This window comes from Rattus norvegicus, chromosome 6 (genome assembly GCF_036323735.1).
Source record: "Rattus norvegicus strain BN/NHsdMcwi chromosome 6, GRCr8, whole genome shotgun sequence".
NCBI lineage: Eukaryota > Metazoa > Chordata > Mammalia > Rodentia > Muridae > Rattus > Rattus norvegicus.
Window position 1 is genome coordinate 113109480 of NC_086024.1, and position 16219 is coordinate 113125698.

Consider the following 16219-nt stretch of genomic DNA (forward strand, 5'->3'; position numbering starts at 1 on the left):
CCATCACCTGGGAACTTGTTAGGGATATAGACTCTCAGGTCCCTGTCCAGACTCACTGAACCAAACCCTGGCCTGAGGCAACCAGTTGCTTTAATAATTCTTCCAGGATGTTCTGATGCTTGCTTGCCTCTCTGGTTCTTCTTCGGTGGCTCTCAGTGCTTCCTGCACAGCCGAACCTCTGGAGAATTTCATGTGCCTGAGATTCAGAGTGAGTTGATTTGAACACATGCTTCCTCAAAATTTGTTAATTTTTCATTCTGAAATAATTTTAGACTTCCAACAACCCACCACCTTCTCCAATGTCAACATCTCACATGACCAGGCTGTCGTGATGAATTAGATGGGTAGTCACTTCAGTGCAGTGTGAGTAACCCAAGTACAGTGGTGCGGACCCAGCCAGATTCCTGCTGGCGTCCTCCCCGAGCTGAGGATCCTGTCTGGACTGTGATTGCATTTCCTTATTCTAACTTCTCAAGAGTCCTTTGATCTGTAACAGCCCAGTCTCTCAAATCCTTTTGTCTTCTGAGAGTTTGACTCTTGGGAAGAGTACTGGCTAAGGGCTTTGTAGAATGGCTCTGTTTAGTGTTTGCTTTTCCATGACTAGACTTTGTTAAGGGGTTCTGATTAGGGACTCACAAGGAGACATACAGCCTTTATCCCATCCTACCATGTGAACACAATGCTAATGTAACATGGCTCTTTGAAGCTCCTGAGCTTGGCTTGGGACCCCTGCTTTAGTCTTGTGTATCTTCCAGATTCTTCTGGAGAAGGAAGACACAGCTTATGAACTCCTCATCTCTGGGCATCAGAAGATGCTCTTGCAAATCAAAAAGTTTTCAAGACACAAAAACCACAGATAACAGTAAGGCAGAGAGTACAAGGTAATCAGATGGTATTGTCATGCTAATGTTTTCATTAACCACAAGTTAACTCTTTAACCATTCCTGACTGTACTGGACAGTGAACATAGCACCATCAGAACCCCAAGCTTTAATCATGTTCCTCCCCAAGACTCAGTGCTAGGAGTTTGGTTGTGCAGGCACATTGACAGTTTGAAAATAGAATGACCTGTGAGCGTCATAAGGGATAGGCCAGTCAGGCACAGTGGATTTGACCTTGTGGTCACTTCTCAGTGCTTCTCTAGGAGGGACAAATGAGTCTCGCTTGGGCTGTGGCCTGCTGAGATCAGTTGGTCACGAATGATGGAGTCTACTGGTGGGCCTGTCTCCTGGGTGATGACAGAGAGGGAGGGTCAGAGGGATGCTAGCAGCAGATACTTTTCTCTTCAAGACAGACATTGGGCAGACAAGAAACCCTTCACCAAAGCAAGGGATCTGTCTCTGCCATCATAGAGCTTCTAGAAGGCACAGCTAAGTTGTCAGGGATAGCCTGCTACTGCTCCTTCCCTGCCCAAAGGGAGCATGTGCACACCAATTGCCTATAACTATCCACAGACCATGGCTACATCGTCAGAAAGTCAGAGGTGTAGGGTAGGAGTACTGAAGGGCGAGAGGGCAGGAGTGATCCAAGTTCAAGTCTATTTCCCTTGTAGTTACCCTCCATTGCCAATGTGATCTTGGACAAGCAAATCAGGCTCTCAGTTAAAGAAGTGGAGGTATAGCTGGGTGTGGGTATAGAAGTGGCACAAACCTTTAATCCCAGCACAGGGGAGGCAGGTCTCTGATGTTGATGCCAGCCTTGTCTACAGAGTGAGTTCCAGGACAGCCAGGGCTGCACAGAGAAACCCTGACTCAACAAAACAAAACAGAAAGGAGAAGTGGAGAAAATAATGCATACCTCTTATAAATACTGATAGGCTCAGACTATACAAATGATAGAGTATCCTTGGAGAAGAAAGCCACCCAGGAAATGCCCAATAAATACTTAACTGTTAACTCCTGTGAGTCACTTGTTCTTGAAAAAGATGTGGGTACGATTCCCAGCGCCTACATGGTGGTTTACACCCACCAGTAACTTCAGTCTCAGAAGATCCAGTGCCCTCTTCTGACCTCCATGGGCACCCGGAACACTGTGGCACACTCATATACATGCAGGCAAAACACATATAAACGTGCCACTCATAAAATAAATATATCAAAAAGTTTAAACACCTGAAAGAGATTAAAAGCTGAGCTCTCTTGGTTTCCCAGCTGCCCTTGATGCTGGGCTGACTCATGGCATGAGTGTTGAAGGGGAATCTTAGGGAAGTGGCAAAGTTCTAGAAAATGTTAAAAAACCAAACACAAACCCATGATTTATATGTGCTGCCTCTTCCTTTCAGCATGGGAGGCTGGCACGTGGTTTGGGATGTCTGGATCTCTAGCTGCTGTTTTATGACCTTAAGACAATTAAGCACAATATGTTATTTTATTGGCAGATTGCTGTAGACTGAATTATGTCCCTCCTTCTGACTTTTAAGTTGACCCCTTAACCTCAGTGTGACTATTGGATGGTAGGGCCTCTAAGGGACTAACTCAATCTAAACAAGACGTTAAAGGTCCTAATACTATAGGACTTGTATCCTAACGAGATGAGGAAGAGATATCAGAGCTCCCTGTCTACTGACCCAGAGGAGATGTGAGACGGTGAGATGGCAGCCATTCACAGGAAGAGAGGCGTCACGGGACCTCAGCAAGGCTTCCTCCCAGCATTCAGAACTGTGAGAAATGGATTCGTTGTTTGAAGCAACAAGTCTGTGGCAGCTAGACATGGCAGCCTCTGCGAATATAGGCACCGACCATTCTCTGCCAAGTGCTGGGCAGTCTCCCGTCAGAGCCTTGTGCCTGTTAGACCGATGCCACACTGTGAACTCATAGTCAAGGAAAGCTCATTACGCAGGTCATGCAAGGTAAAAGGACTCCCCTGGGAAAGGGCTCAGGTTCCATCTGGAATGGGACCTATTATGAGAGACAGAGAAGCGATTGGTTTTTATTGTGTTGTGGTTGGGACCATGGCTATTTATGAGAGTAGACACAGGATACATATCTGTTATATAAAGTGGAACCAGGAGGCTCTTAGAGAACCAGGAGAGCCTCATGTCTATTATTCAGATGTCCCTAAGCCTGTGGTTTGTGGTTGGCATTAGATCTCAAACACCCTGGTAGATTATAGTAGGTGTGGCTGCTTTGTTTAGCTGCTGTAAGGAATTCCCATGAACTTAGGGAATGGTATGCACAGCATAGCTTCAGTTTCTCCTAGCTCCAGATGTCAGAAGTTTGAAACCAGGCATCGGTCAGGAGTAGAGAATGAAGGGAATGGTTACTTGGTCTTCTATGGTCATGGAGTCTGTCTGCATCTCCTGCTTGTGGCTGTATCATTCCAACCTTGCCTCTGTCACCACCCCTCTTCTCTGATCCTCCAATTCTCTCCAGGAAGACTGTTATAAAGAATACTGGAGCCATCTGACTAACCCAGAATAATCCCCCTCTGCCAAAAGACTTCATAGGATCACATGCACAAAATGCTCTGACCATAGGGTACCATTTGTGGACCCCTGTAAGGATATTACCAAGAGCAGTAATACTCTTAACTTTCACAGTACTGATAACTGATAGTGCTACTCAAGTGTTGTTCCTAGTGGGACAGTTAGCAGTCAATAAAAACTTTTTTTTTTAAAGCAATAAAGGTAATAATAACAGCTAATACCGAGCAGTGATCACATGCTCCCTCTGCGAGCATCCGGCTTATGTGACAACTCTACATAGTCTGGGTGGCGTCTCTGTCAGCTATGGACAGATGGAGACACTGGATAGAAGGTGTGTGTCACTGTGGGAGGAAGCCAGGAACCAGTAGTGGAAATAGACCCTGAACTGGGGTGGCCCTTGGCCAGGACTTGGGCTCAGCCCTTGGTTGCATGACAGGTCCCTTTGACTTTCTGTTTTCTTCACTGGAGTACACAGCTTGATATGAGCTTAATCCTTCCCAGGTTGCTGGAGGTGAGGCTTTCTCTGCTTTCCAAAGCCTCCTCAGGCTGGGGTTGCTGGGCACTTGCCCAGGGTACAGCTGAGCAAGGGTACCCCTTGAGTAGTCTTTCTTGCCTAGGCATTGGGCCCTTGGAAGCCAGGCCTCTTGAAACACTGCAGCCCGGACACACCCTTTCAGGAAATTCTCAAAAGGAGAGTTAGTATCAGAAGTGCAATTATTTTTTTAGGCCTGGAAGTAGTTGTGAATTTTCTAATTATTTGCCTCCATCCCAAGAACTCAGGGAGGACCAGAATGTGAAGCAATTAGGAGGGAAGCTACAGGAGACTTGAAGGAGCTGAGTGAGTTCTGTCTTGAAGTAGTTCTGATCTGTAACTGTGATGGCAGCCGCGCCTTGAGTAGCCTTTGGGCCATTCTCCTTTGGCCCGGCTCTGAGTCTCTGGTAGTGGCCAGCATCACCATCCTGGGTCAGGCAGCTAGAGGTCAGCCTAGTTTTCTTAGTTCTCTAATCACCAGGTTTCTGAGCTGCAGCTTCCCTGCTGTGGCCTGGCAGCTGCTGTCCCCAGGTGCTCTTCTTGACAGGTTGTAGTGACTGCAAACAGAGCTGCTGAGGGTGACAAGGCAAAGCAGTGCTGTGGGGCACAGCCCTGGCAGCTTGCCCCCCAGGAGCACTGCTGCTTTCCCAGGTAGCCATCTTTACAAGAGCACTGGCTCCTGCCCAAGCCATGGAGGTAGACACACAACCACGCCCTGGCCACAGATGGCTTCTATTACTAGAGATGCTTCTGAGCAGACTATTGGGAGCTGTGGAGAATGACCACTTCCTGTGGGCCCCAGCTCTGGTAGCTAAATCTTGGGTCCTCCCGTTCCTCTGGGTCAGATCCTCCCTTTAGTTTTCAAACGTATGAACCAACAACTGCAGCCTGCCGACCGCACTCTGACACTCAGTTCTTCTATATGTTACTTTAAGTTGGCTACTCGCTTTGGAGGGCAAAAGAGTTTGATTGTTTTCTTAGGGGGCCTAGATTCATGTTGGAAGGTAATAGAGAGCCTAGAGAGGTCTAGAGGTGAACCCCTGTACATGGATAAAATATGAACCCACAGGCGGGGCACTCTGCAGAGAGCTGAGCAAGAGCAGACGGTTGGTTAAGTGGCCACACATTCTTACTGTCATTGCGGCTGCTGAAGGTTTGAGTCCTGGCTATGGACGGAATGCTTTACATACAATTTGTGATCCTTGTCTCGTTAGATGCCAGCTTTGTATGCTGGCTACGTCTCTTTTTTCCCCTAATAACCCAGGTTGGGGGGAAGGAGCTAGAACAGGCAATTTGGCTTAATTTTTCCCATTGATTTTGCTTGCTGGTGTCTACACAGGTGATCCCCAGAGACTGGCAGTAGCTGCTTCCCTAATCACTGCATTATTTGATACAGACATCCTTGGGAACGGTTGGGACAAGGACAGACTCCCACAGGTACTCCTGGCCCTACTGCTATGGACAAGGCTGGCTAGACCTAGCTGAACCCTGTGCGAGTGTGGGAACTGGGCTTGTGTGTGGGCTGCCTCCCACCATTCCTCAGTCCATAATGTCTGATTGACTCTAGTAGAACCCATTGGAGAGTTGTTGCCTGTCTGCCTGTGTCATTGTTTATAGAGCCATAAAAGGTCCATGTTGGCCTTCCCAAATAGTAGGCTCACCCCACATCCACGACCAGACTTTGCTTTTCAGATAGGTTCAAGCCCTTTTCTCCCTGCTTTCGTGACAAGCCTCAAGTCCTGCTTTCTGTGGGGACTTCTCTAGACTACTGTGCCCCTTCTGACCTGACCTGTCTCAGTCCCTCTGACCCTCGTCTCCGTTCCAGTCATTTATTCCTCGGTTGTTCCTGTATTGTTGTCCCCAGACCACATGGCTCTTGATGGTTTTCTCTCAGACCTTTCCACCTCAAGACAGCAGAGGCAAAAGCTCATTTACTAGTGGCCGCCTACACTTGCCTTGGCTTCAGTGCCTGTGTCCTAAGTGGGAGAAGCCAGTTTAGTTAGAGGTGATGCTGACTTGAAGGCCTGGAGCTTTGGGTGGGGACTGGCATTGGCTCTTGTTGGAGGGAGCTATAGGAAGTGGGTCTTAGGATCTTGGGAGAGAAAGGGATTTTGACATGTCTTGGGAACCAATAGCTCCCTGTTGGCTGCCCTACCAGGGAGGAGCCCTTGAGATCATCTCTGTGGGACCAGAGTGTCTCAGGATTTCATTATGATCAAAGGACACGCATTCCCTGGCATGGTGTTTTAATGAAGAGATTCATCAGTAGCTATTTGCATAAAGACCAGAGGCCAGGTCTCAGGCTTTGTCCCCTCTTGACATGCACATCACTCCCACAACACACACACACACACACACACACACACACACACACACACACACACACACACCTCCCCACCCCCAGACACCCTTTTCTATCTCTTTTATCCACCTCTCCATTATCTCTTTACCCCCTTACCATGTGGTTCAGAACTGGCGCCCCTGTGGCCTCTTTACCTCTTGTCCCTTCTTATCTCTCTCCCTCTCCCCAACAAATTGCTCACCGACCAGAGGTTGCTATAGGTCTTAATTACCTACTTGCCTATAGGCAGAGGGCCCTAAATGTATTTGAGAATTCTTGCAAAGACCAGTTTACCTGAAATTAAATACTCTTGACTGTTTTCAGAGCCATTTGACCTTTCTGCTAATGCTTTGCCTAGTTTTTTTTTTTTATTTTAAAGATTTTTATGGCCAATTCATGAAAGATCATTTGACTTAATTTTATATTTCTAATAAGTATTTATTACATGTGCAGATTTGGTGAATGATTATCTTGTATGCTTATGGATATATTTTTCTAGGTTACATACTTCCATTAACTTTAAAGATAACCAATATTGTATCTAAAGACACTTTCCAGAGAAATATTGCTGCCCTAGCAGTAAATACCTAGGACATTAATTATAATCAATTTTTATACTCAGTTTCATAAAACCCACTTAACTAAGGGCACATTAATTTCCAAAGGAGGGAATTAGTATCATCATTGAGTTTTGTGGTTCATACCATAAATTAGAGCCCCTGAAAATGATGATTGTTATGTGTAATACAGCAAGCTTGCTAGCTCTTCTTGTAGTGACTTGAATAGAGTGTGTGCTCAACTTGGGTGGACCGAATCAATAAGGGGTGACTGGGTTGCAGCAGCTCTAAGGAAGCTGATAGAGACGGAGAAAGGAGATGGCCTTAAGTTTTATACAAAGGCATGGATGGAATGAAATAGACTACCGGCATTGTCTGGGCCTCTAAATCTCAGCATGGTGCTGCCGCTTTTCATTATGGCCGACAGTGACTCCAGAAACTGAAGCCTGCATCCTTTCTACAAAACTGGGATGTAGTCCCAGAATCTTTTTTTTTTTTTAAATTAACTTGAGTATTTCTTATTTACATTTCGAATGTTATTCCCTTTCCCCATTTCCGGGCAAACATCCCCCTAGCCCCTCCCCCTCCCCTTCTTTATGGGTATTCCCCTCCCCATTCTCTCCCCATTGCCGCCCTCCCCCCAACAATCATATTCACTGGGGGTTCAGTCTTGGCAGGACCCAGGGCTTCCCCTTCCACTGGTGCTCTTACTAGGATATTCATTGCTACCTATGGGGTCAGAGTCCAGGGTCAGTCCATGTATAGTCTTTAGGTAGTGGCTTAGTCCCTGGAAGCTCTGGTTGCTTGGCATTGTTGTTCATAAGGGGTCTCGAGCCCCTTCGAGCTCTTCCAGTTCTTTCTCCCAAAATCCTTCTTAACACAGCACACTAGGTCCCTACTGTGGGTGGAGCAGGGTTGTACTTTTGCTCCACTGGGGCTTGTCTAACTCAGAACCTTTCTTTACTGCAGATAGACAGACTTAGGGCTCTCAAAAATGAAGGGACAGTGATGTGATTAACTTCTCTACTGTGCCAGAATACTCCTGTCTTTCTGTGATGAGAGGGTCACCGTGGCAACAGTCTCTAGTTTAGAGACTATGCTATGTGGCTGTGTCTTCTGCAGGGAGTTTGTTCTTCTGAGGTGTGAGGCCCCATCTCTAGTTTGATGTCAACTTGACACAAGTCAGAGTCGATTTTGAAGAGGGAGCCTCAGTTGAGAAAATACCTCTATCAGATTGGCCTGAGAGCAAGACTGAAGTACATTCTCTTGATTGATAATTGCGGTATCAAAGCCTCTGCTCACCGTGGGTGCTTCCGTCCCTGAACTGGTGGTTCTGGGGTATATAAGAAGGAACACTCTAGTAAGTAGCACCTCTCCATGGCCTCTGCTTCAGCTGCTGCCTCCAGGTTCTTCCCTGATTTCTTTGAATGGTATGATATGAAACCGTAGAATGAAATAAGCCCTTTCCACCCCAAGTCGCTTTTGGTTATGGTGTTTTTATTTGTTATTTTTTTTTCACAGCAATAGAAACTCCATCTAAGACATCATCCTGAGTCACTTGCCCTGGATACCAGAGGAGTTCTGAAAAAGCCCATCTCTTGTACTTGTGTTTCTGGGGAGGATCCATGGATATTGAGGCTTGTGGGTGCTGATCACCTGGTGTGATGGTTTGTATATGCTTGGCCCAGGGAGTGGCTCAATTAGGAGGTGTGGCCTTATTGGAGTAGGTGTGTCACTGTGGATGTGGGCTTAAGACCCTCATCCTAACTGTTTGGAAGTCAGTCTTCTACTAGTAGCCTTCAGATGAAGATGTAGAACACAGCTCCTCCTGTACCTTGTCTGTCTGGATGCTGCCATGCTCCTATCTTGATGATAATGGACCGAACCTCTGGAACTGTAAGCCAGCCCCAATGAAATGTTGTCCTTTATAAGACTTGCCATGGTCATGGTGTCTGTTCATAGCAGTAAAACCCTAACTGAGACACATGGCAACTTAGGGAAAAATCTGTTCCCCACCCTTCTTCTGACTTCTCACCTATTATTTAAAGAGGCCACATTATGTCAGTGGCTCCCAGTGGAGCTGGGGATCCCCTTAGTGGCTTTTGGCAGATGCGTGCCTATGTTTGTTTACCACAATTATTTGACTATTCCTACTGATTGACAGGTCGGGTGTCACAGATGTCAGATGTCTTTCTGTGGTCAGTTTGCATTCATTCAACAAATAATTTTTCTGTGACAAGTTTGATTCCCAGATCCCACTAAGCATGTTCTTGTAGCAAAAGTCCTGTTTATACCTGACTCTGTTTTAAAACCTACAGACAAAACAGTCTTTGTATGGTTTTAATACGAGGGTTTGTTTCTCTGCTCACTGTTTTGGGAGACTAATGGCTACATGAAACCTGCATTTGAATGGCCAGTGCAACACATCTCTATTAGTATGGCTTAAAAAAATGATATGCATGGGAAGTCCATAAGTGTTATAAGTTTTATAGTTCGTAAGTTTCCCTTTAGGATTGTGAGGGGACATTACCAAGCATTTGCTGTAAAAAGGGGCTGGCTCTCATTAGGCTAAAAGAAATTAGTCTGAAGATTCCTTTTAGCTTTAAAACCTCAGTCCCTGAGAGTTGAGAGGTAGCATGAAAAACTGAAAACACAGAGCCATGGAAAAAGTCAGCCCGAATAGTGTTCATTGCTGAGATGGGACTTTGGTTATAGCCCCAGGTACCATAGAGAAGTGCTTAATTTTGCTCTCTGACTCCAAATGGGAATTAGGATCAGAGCCTACTAGCTGTGTAACTTTAAAAAAATTGTTAAGTGTTTTATTGTGATTTAAAAAAATCATTAAGTGTTATAGACTGAATGTTTCTGCCCCTGGCTCCAGTTATATATGTTGAAACCTAAGTCTTCAGTGTGGGGTCTTGGGAACAGAATGATAAATAGGTTATGAGTGTAGATCCTGTCAATAAGATACACACACACACACACACACACACACACACACACACACACACGTAAAAGAGGTGAATTCTCTTACCCTTGTAAGGACAGAGGAGAAGGTGAGTCAGGACACAGATTTTCCTAGCTCTGCTGGTACTTTGATCTTAAACTTCTCAGCCTTCAAAAATCATGAGGAGCACATCTGTTTCTTCTACTCAGCCTATGGTATTTTTGCTTTAATCGTCTGACCTCATCAAAGCACCCAATTTCAATGTGTCCTCTATGTATGGGAGCGTCGCACATGGCTCCTTCCCTTTTATTCATAGTCTTTTTCTCATGTCTTGTTTTCATGATGCAATTTGAATGGAATTAAACTTGAACAGCTCCAAATTATATAATTAATTACATTCAACTTCAATTACAATCACTAATTGATCCAACCCTGCTAGCACAACACTTTCATTATGTGGCACACAATTATTGAGCGCCCACTTTGTGTTAGGAATAAAGTAGGAATTGGTCAATTTCTCATGGGAAGGGAGAGTGGGGGTGTTAAGAAAAGCCATCTAGGGACAGCTGGCTGTAGTCAGGGGTTTGGCGGGGAAAGGGGAGCTGGGTAAATCCTGCTGGACTTCGAGGTTATGGCTGAATGTTTGTATACTGAAAACCTCAAGTAGATCACACTCTGGGACCGGGCAAGCTGGTATTGGCATCAGATAGCACACGATATAATCCAGATCTCTCTGGTTTTCACTGACTCAAATAATTAATTAAAATATTAATAGACACAGGCTAGGTGTGATGGTTGTACCTGTAGTTCAAACTACACGGGACATGGAAGCAAGAGGGTGGGGCCACTTAAGTTGGGTGTTTAAACTCATTCTGGCTAAAATGATGAGATGCTGTCCCAAGATTTAAGGCAAAATTTAATTTTTACAGTGAGCGTTTGCCACCTCAGGTGTTCTGGATCTCTTCTCTAATCTTCCGTCTCCTAGACCTCTCTTAACTCTTCCCATCACCATACTGCAACCCCTGGCTTTGTTCCTTAAGCCTGAGCATGCATTTGGATCCCTGATTCACCCGCATCCCATTCCTCATCAACTGCCTCCCAGCTGGTGGTGATAGAGGTGACCTGTGGGAAGTATTTTGAAGTTGTCAGCTTCTTCTAATTGTCGTTCCTTAAGGGAGAGGTCAGTGCAAAGTTACTGAGTGCAGAATGAAGTTTGCGATGTGACCACAAAACACCCAAGAACTGAATGGTTGAATCCACATGGACCCTTCTTTCTCACAGTTCCAGGAGCTGCGATTGGGGTGACGGCACACTCGCTGGTGACTGTTTCCTGATGCATGAATTCTGCTTTCCTGTTCTTACCTGGTAGGAGTCAGTCTCTTTCTCTTTCTCTTCCCCAACCCTCTCCTTTCTTCCTTCCCAAGCTAGTCTGAAATTGTACTCCCTATGGCTGGGACTACAGATGTGTGTCATTATAACTTGCTCTGAGGTCTCTTTTATAAGGACATGCATCTCAGTCATGAGGGTGGAGCAGGCTCCGCTTTCTAATGCGGCCATGTTAGGATTTAGGACTTCAGCTTTATTTGGGGGTTCCAGGGTGGTGCACAAACATTCAGACCATGTTCCTGAGCTTTGCTCATGGTGTTCAGCTCATGATTGCTGCGTCCTGGCTTCCCAGATTGGGACAGTTACTGTCTGCTTGCTCTGGGAGCTTTCTTCCCTGTCCTGTGCTCTCATTTGAGGGCAGGGGATGTCTTAGTTCTTCTTGTCGTACTTCATACTAAGTGGCTCACCAAAGTTTGCATGAGTTTGGATGTGGTAAGAAAGATGACCTGTTCCAGAAACAGGTTAGAGGTTTGTTGAGTGACTATTATGTTGTCCTTTCTGCCTGCCCTTGAAGTGCTGGGCCCTCAAAGGAAGGAGAAAACAAAGATGAAAAGTGGGGACTGAAAGGCAGGCTGCTGTGTGGTTACTGGTGTTCTGAGCGCTCTCCATGGAACCAGCTGTACCGTCCCTGACTCAGAGCATGCTCAGTGATGGTCCAGCCACTTTATCAGGGTTGGCGGTAGCATGGTCGGCTTGGGAGTCAGAGGGATCCAGGAACCAGCTCACTTAAACCAATGGAGAGGACTTCGTTCCACAAGTTCTCCCCCTCGTCTCCCTATTTGCCTCTGTTTTCCTTCAGGTCTCTTGTCCTCTGCGTTCAGCAAAACCCAAGAAGGTAGCTCTTAGGCCTTCAGAAAGGTGAGATGGACTGGTGGCTGAGAAAAGAGGAAGAGCATCAACTGTGTCGTCACTGCCCGTGGGTCTGAGAAGTCTCCTCTGTCAGACCAAGAACCTCAGAGACTTTTGCCCCTCTGCTGGTGTCTCCGTTCCTTCTCAGACCCACAGCGTACACATCAATGCCCCGCAGCGTTTTTATACACAAGTATTTTTTTCTCTTCTCTTCCCTTCCTGGGTTCCAGTACCCCACAGTGAGTGTAGGTCCTCCAAACGGGTCCTTGGATCTCCATACAAATCTGTTGAGTTGGGAGATATCATCATCACTTTTTCTGCCAGCGCATTTCTTGGATGACACTTAATCCCAAGAGTTTCTTTAGAAACTTGAGACTTGAGGTCTCCACCTGTGAAAGCATCATCTGGCGAAGTCAGCTCTTCCGTCTCCTGGAGCTACTCCCGGAGAACCGACATAGTGAAGCTCTTAACACCACGTGCTTGGGTGGAAGTTCTCATTTCTCTCCACTCCATGTTTGCAGGTAGTTTGTGACTTTGATGTGCACAGCAACTCCAGGATCTACCATGCCTGACCCATGCTGGGGCATAGTGAGGCTCTGAGATCCCAAACCCATCTAAACTGTGTGACCATTTGTTGTCCAAAGGCCTGGCCTCGGCAAGTCTACCATCTGTCTATCATGTCTTCCTATTATATGTCACTCGCCTACCTATCTCTGTGTATGTATGTATGTATGCATGCATGTATGTATGTATGTATGTATATTCAGTTCAGATCTGAAGGGAGTGGTGGTAGAAGGGAATGTCACTTTTACTTGTGATGGTTTTTTCTTGGTTCTTTGCCTATACTGTGTAAACATTCCATTCTCCTAAGAAAGGTCCAGATACCTGGCCAAGGATGGCTCCCTGCCTTTCTCTGTTCCTCTCTTCCCCGAAGTGAATGTGAAGAAGAGTCTAGTTTGGTTGCTGGAATGGGGAAGAAGGAAATGGAAAAGAAAATGGTGAGAATGGAGGGCAAACTTTTAGCTGACATGAATTCATAAAGTCTTCATTTGCTGAAGCGAGGTGGTTCAGACTGCATTGACTTATGGGAGTTCCAGCTGTCAAGTGATGTTTCCCACTTCCTCCATACCCCATTCTCCAGTAGAAGCCGTGCTCTGCTTGGATCTAGCAGAGACGTCTTACTGATATTTTATTTTTGTTTTATTTCTTCTTTCTGTTTTCAGATTCTTTCAGGCCTGTTCCAGACAGGTCCTCATTCTGTGACTGGCTGTCCCTTTTTGTGTTTTTACCTCCTGCCCATATCTTCCCAGTCCTGCTTGTGCTCACAGTGATAGCCCATGGGTTGAGCCCATGGGTAAGACGTCTCATTGGGACTTAGAGTTTTAGTTTTCCTTTTGAGTTCCTTTGAATATCACCCATCTTCCTGTCACACTGAGGATGTGGAATGTATAAAGCTGCTTCAGGCCAGAATTGAGAGAGCTGCAGGGGTGGAAGGGTTAATAAACAAGAAGAGGTCATGCAGCATCCCACCAGACAAGAGAGACCCCAGTCAGGGAGAGCCCAACAGGAAGCTTGTAACCCGCCAGTGCCCCCCCCCCCCAACCTGCACTTTGCTATACTACACTGGCAGAGAAGACCCCATTAAACTAGGAATCTGTTGAATTGTACCAAGATTCCCAAAATGAATAGGGGGCAAAGAATGAACTCACACAATTATTACCAATTCCATCCGAAAGGCCTCAATGGATAAAAATGACTCCCTGAGTAAAGCCCCAGAAGGTAGAAGGAATGTGTAAGACATTTCTTTCCACAGAATTAAACAGACTCAGACCAACATGGGGGGATAAAACTCCCCACCAGGCATAGAAATTTGAAAGCTAGGAACAAAACTCAGCAGAACTAGGATCTGTCTATGCAACTCTGATTTTTGGGATCATGTCAACATTTCATGTAACCCTAAGTAATTCAAACCAGCTAGAATGAGGGAGAAGTCAAAGTGAGAAGCAAACAGGAACAAACGGATCTTACTCTGAGTACAACTACACTGAAGAGTGGTGGATAGAGAGAGGGGGAAGGGCTAAAAATGTAATTGGAAGGTATATCTTAAAGCTACAGATAAAGAACCTATACATAAATATTGTTCTCTAATCAGTAACTTAAGTTTACACAAGGAGTTTGGATTAGCAATGCTTGATGTCATTACGATTGAACAAAGTAAACACTTCATGGATAAAGACAGTCAAGTTTCTCATTGTCAAAGAAGAATACTACAAATGAGGCAAGGGAGATATGAAAATGAACTGTGTAATTGATTAGAGGTGTCAATGGAATTAATAGTTAATACTTAAGCAGGTAGGTAGGTTACTCTATGCATATGCATATATGTACATAGAATTCCTAATCATGTTAAGAAGGCCTAGAAATAATGAAACCTTAGTCTATAATCTCAATCTTCCCAGGCTTCGGCAGGAGAATAGTGATAAATGATAAATAATTGATTGAACGAATAAATGAGAAAAGCCTCTGATAGAATTTTAATTATTATGTACTCTAGGTTGTGTCATTTTAAAATGTATATGTTGAAACCTGACATCCATGGGATGGGTTAGGAGATGGGACCTTTAGGAGGCGATCCAGTTTGTATGAGGTCACAAGGGTGAAGCCCAATGATGGGATTTCTGCCTTCCCAAGAAGACAGACAAAAGATGTCTTTCTCTACTCTGCTATGTGAGGATACAACAAGAAATCTGCCATTTGCACCCCATTAAACCCAAGACCTTAGGCTTGATCTTGGGCTTTTGAGCCACGAGAACCGTGGGAAGTGATCGATGACATTCCATTATAGCAGCCAGAAGCAACTTGGACAGAAATGTAGAAGAGATGATAGAAACTGAAAAAAAAAATCACCATGTTGCAATGAACGACTGTTGTGTAATTACATGGATAATCTTACAAACACTCCGAACTGAGTGATCAAAGATCGAAGACTACCACTGTACGGAGATATTAGTCAGAGTAGTACCACCTTGGGAAGAGGAGAAGGGAAGTTTGATTGGGCAGAAGAGGGAGGGGAGCTTCTGGAGTACACACAATCATCTATGTCCTTAGGTGTAGTTTCATACATTTATAAAAATCACCTCATTAAAAGAAGAAAAATCACCACTTGGCAAACAGTAATAATTGTTGAGAGCTGGATCATCAGTGGATACAAATATGAGGGAATGCACAAGGAAAAACAGACGATTGAACGTTTTCAAGGTATCTTATAAAATATTATTTAAAAGTTAAAAACCTTGTTAGTACAGAAACTTACCATGTTATCCTGGTGACTTAGGTAACCATCAGTCATCATGTCTCCAGTAATGAGAAACATGGACACAATGTGCCATTTCCTATGGGTGTCCATAGAAGGACCTGGCACTGATTGAGATGTTCTTACCCCAGATTCACAATATAAATTTAGTCACGAGGAAACATTATAGGCTCAAATAGAAGCACATTCTGCCAAGTGAATGGCTAGTCTTCTTTAAAGTGTCCAAGTCAGAAAGTATTTGGCCATCGAAGACTGAAATCCTATTTCAGAATGGAAGTCAAGCATAGTTTGGGATCCTGGATTGAATCACTGTGGGCCATCACAGGTACAAATTGCTACATAGAAATAGGAATGGGGACGATGAAGGCACCAGGATTTCTGCAGAGCTCATGAATGTTCAATAACTGAACCCAAATGTATGGGAATGGATGAAATGCCAAAGAATCCAAAAGTAATTCTGAAACACTGATGACGTCAGAGAGGACTCATACATATATCAGGGAATTAAAGAAGGCAACCCACAGTGTTTAACAATGTGGATGAGTAATTCAGCAGAAATAGAGATTCTGGAAAAAAAATGGAAATAAAAAGTTCAAGAAGTAACATTTAAAAAATGGAATGGAAACCATTACCAATAGACTAGACCAAGTTTGAGGAATACTTAGAGTCAGACAGGAGTTAAATAAAAATCAAATATAATTACACATTTAAGATCTCTGAGATGTGACTAAAAGATAAAACCAGTGAACAAGTGATGGACAAGAAGAAACAGAGATAAGACCAAAGGCACAGAAAAATCTATTGAATAAAATCTACAACAGAAAAGTCCCTCAAGTTCAGGGTACGATAAGGACACCTAAATGCAGGAGA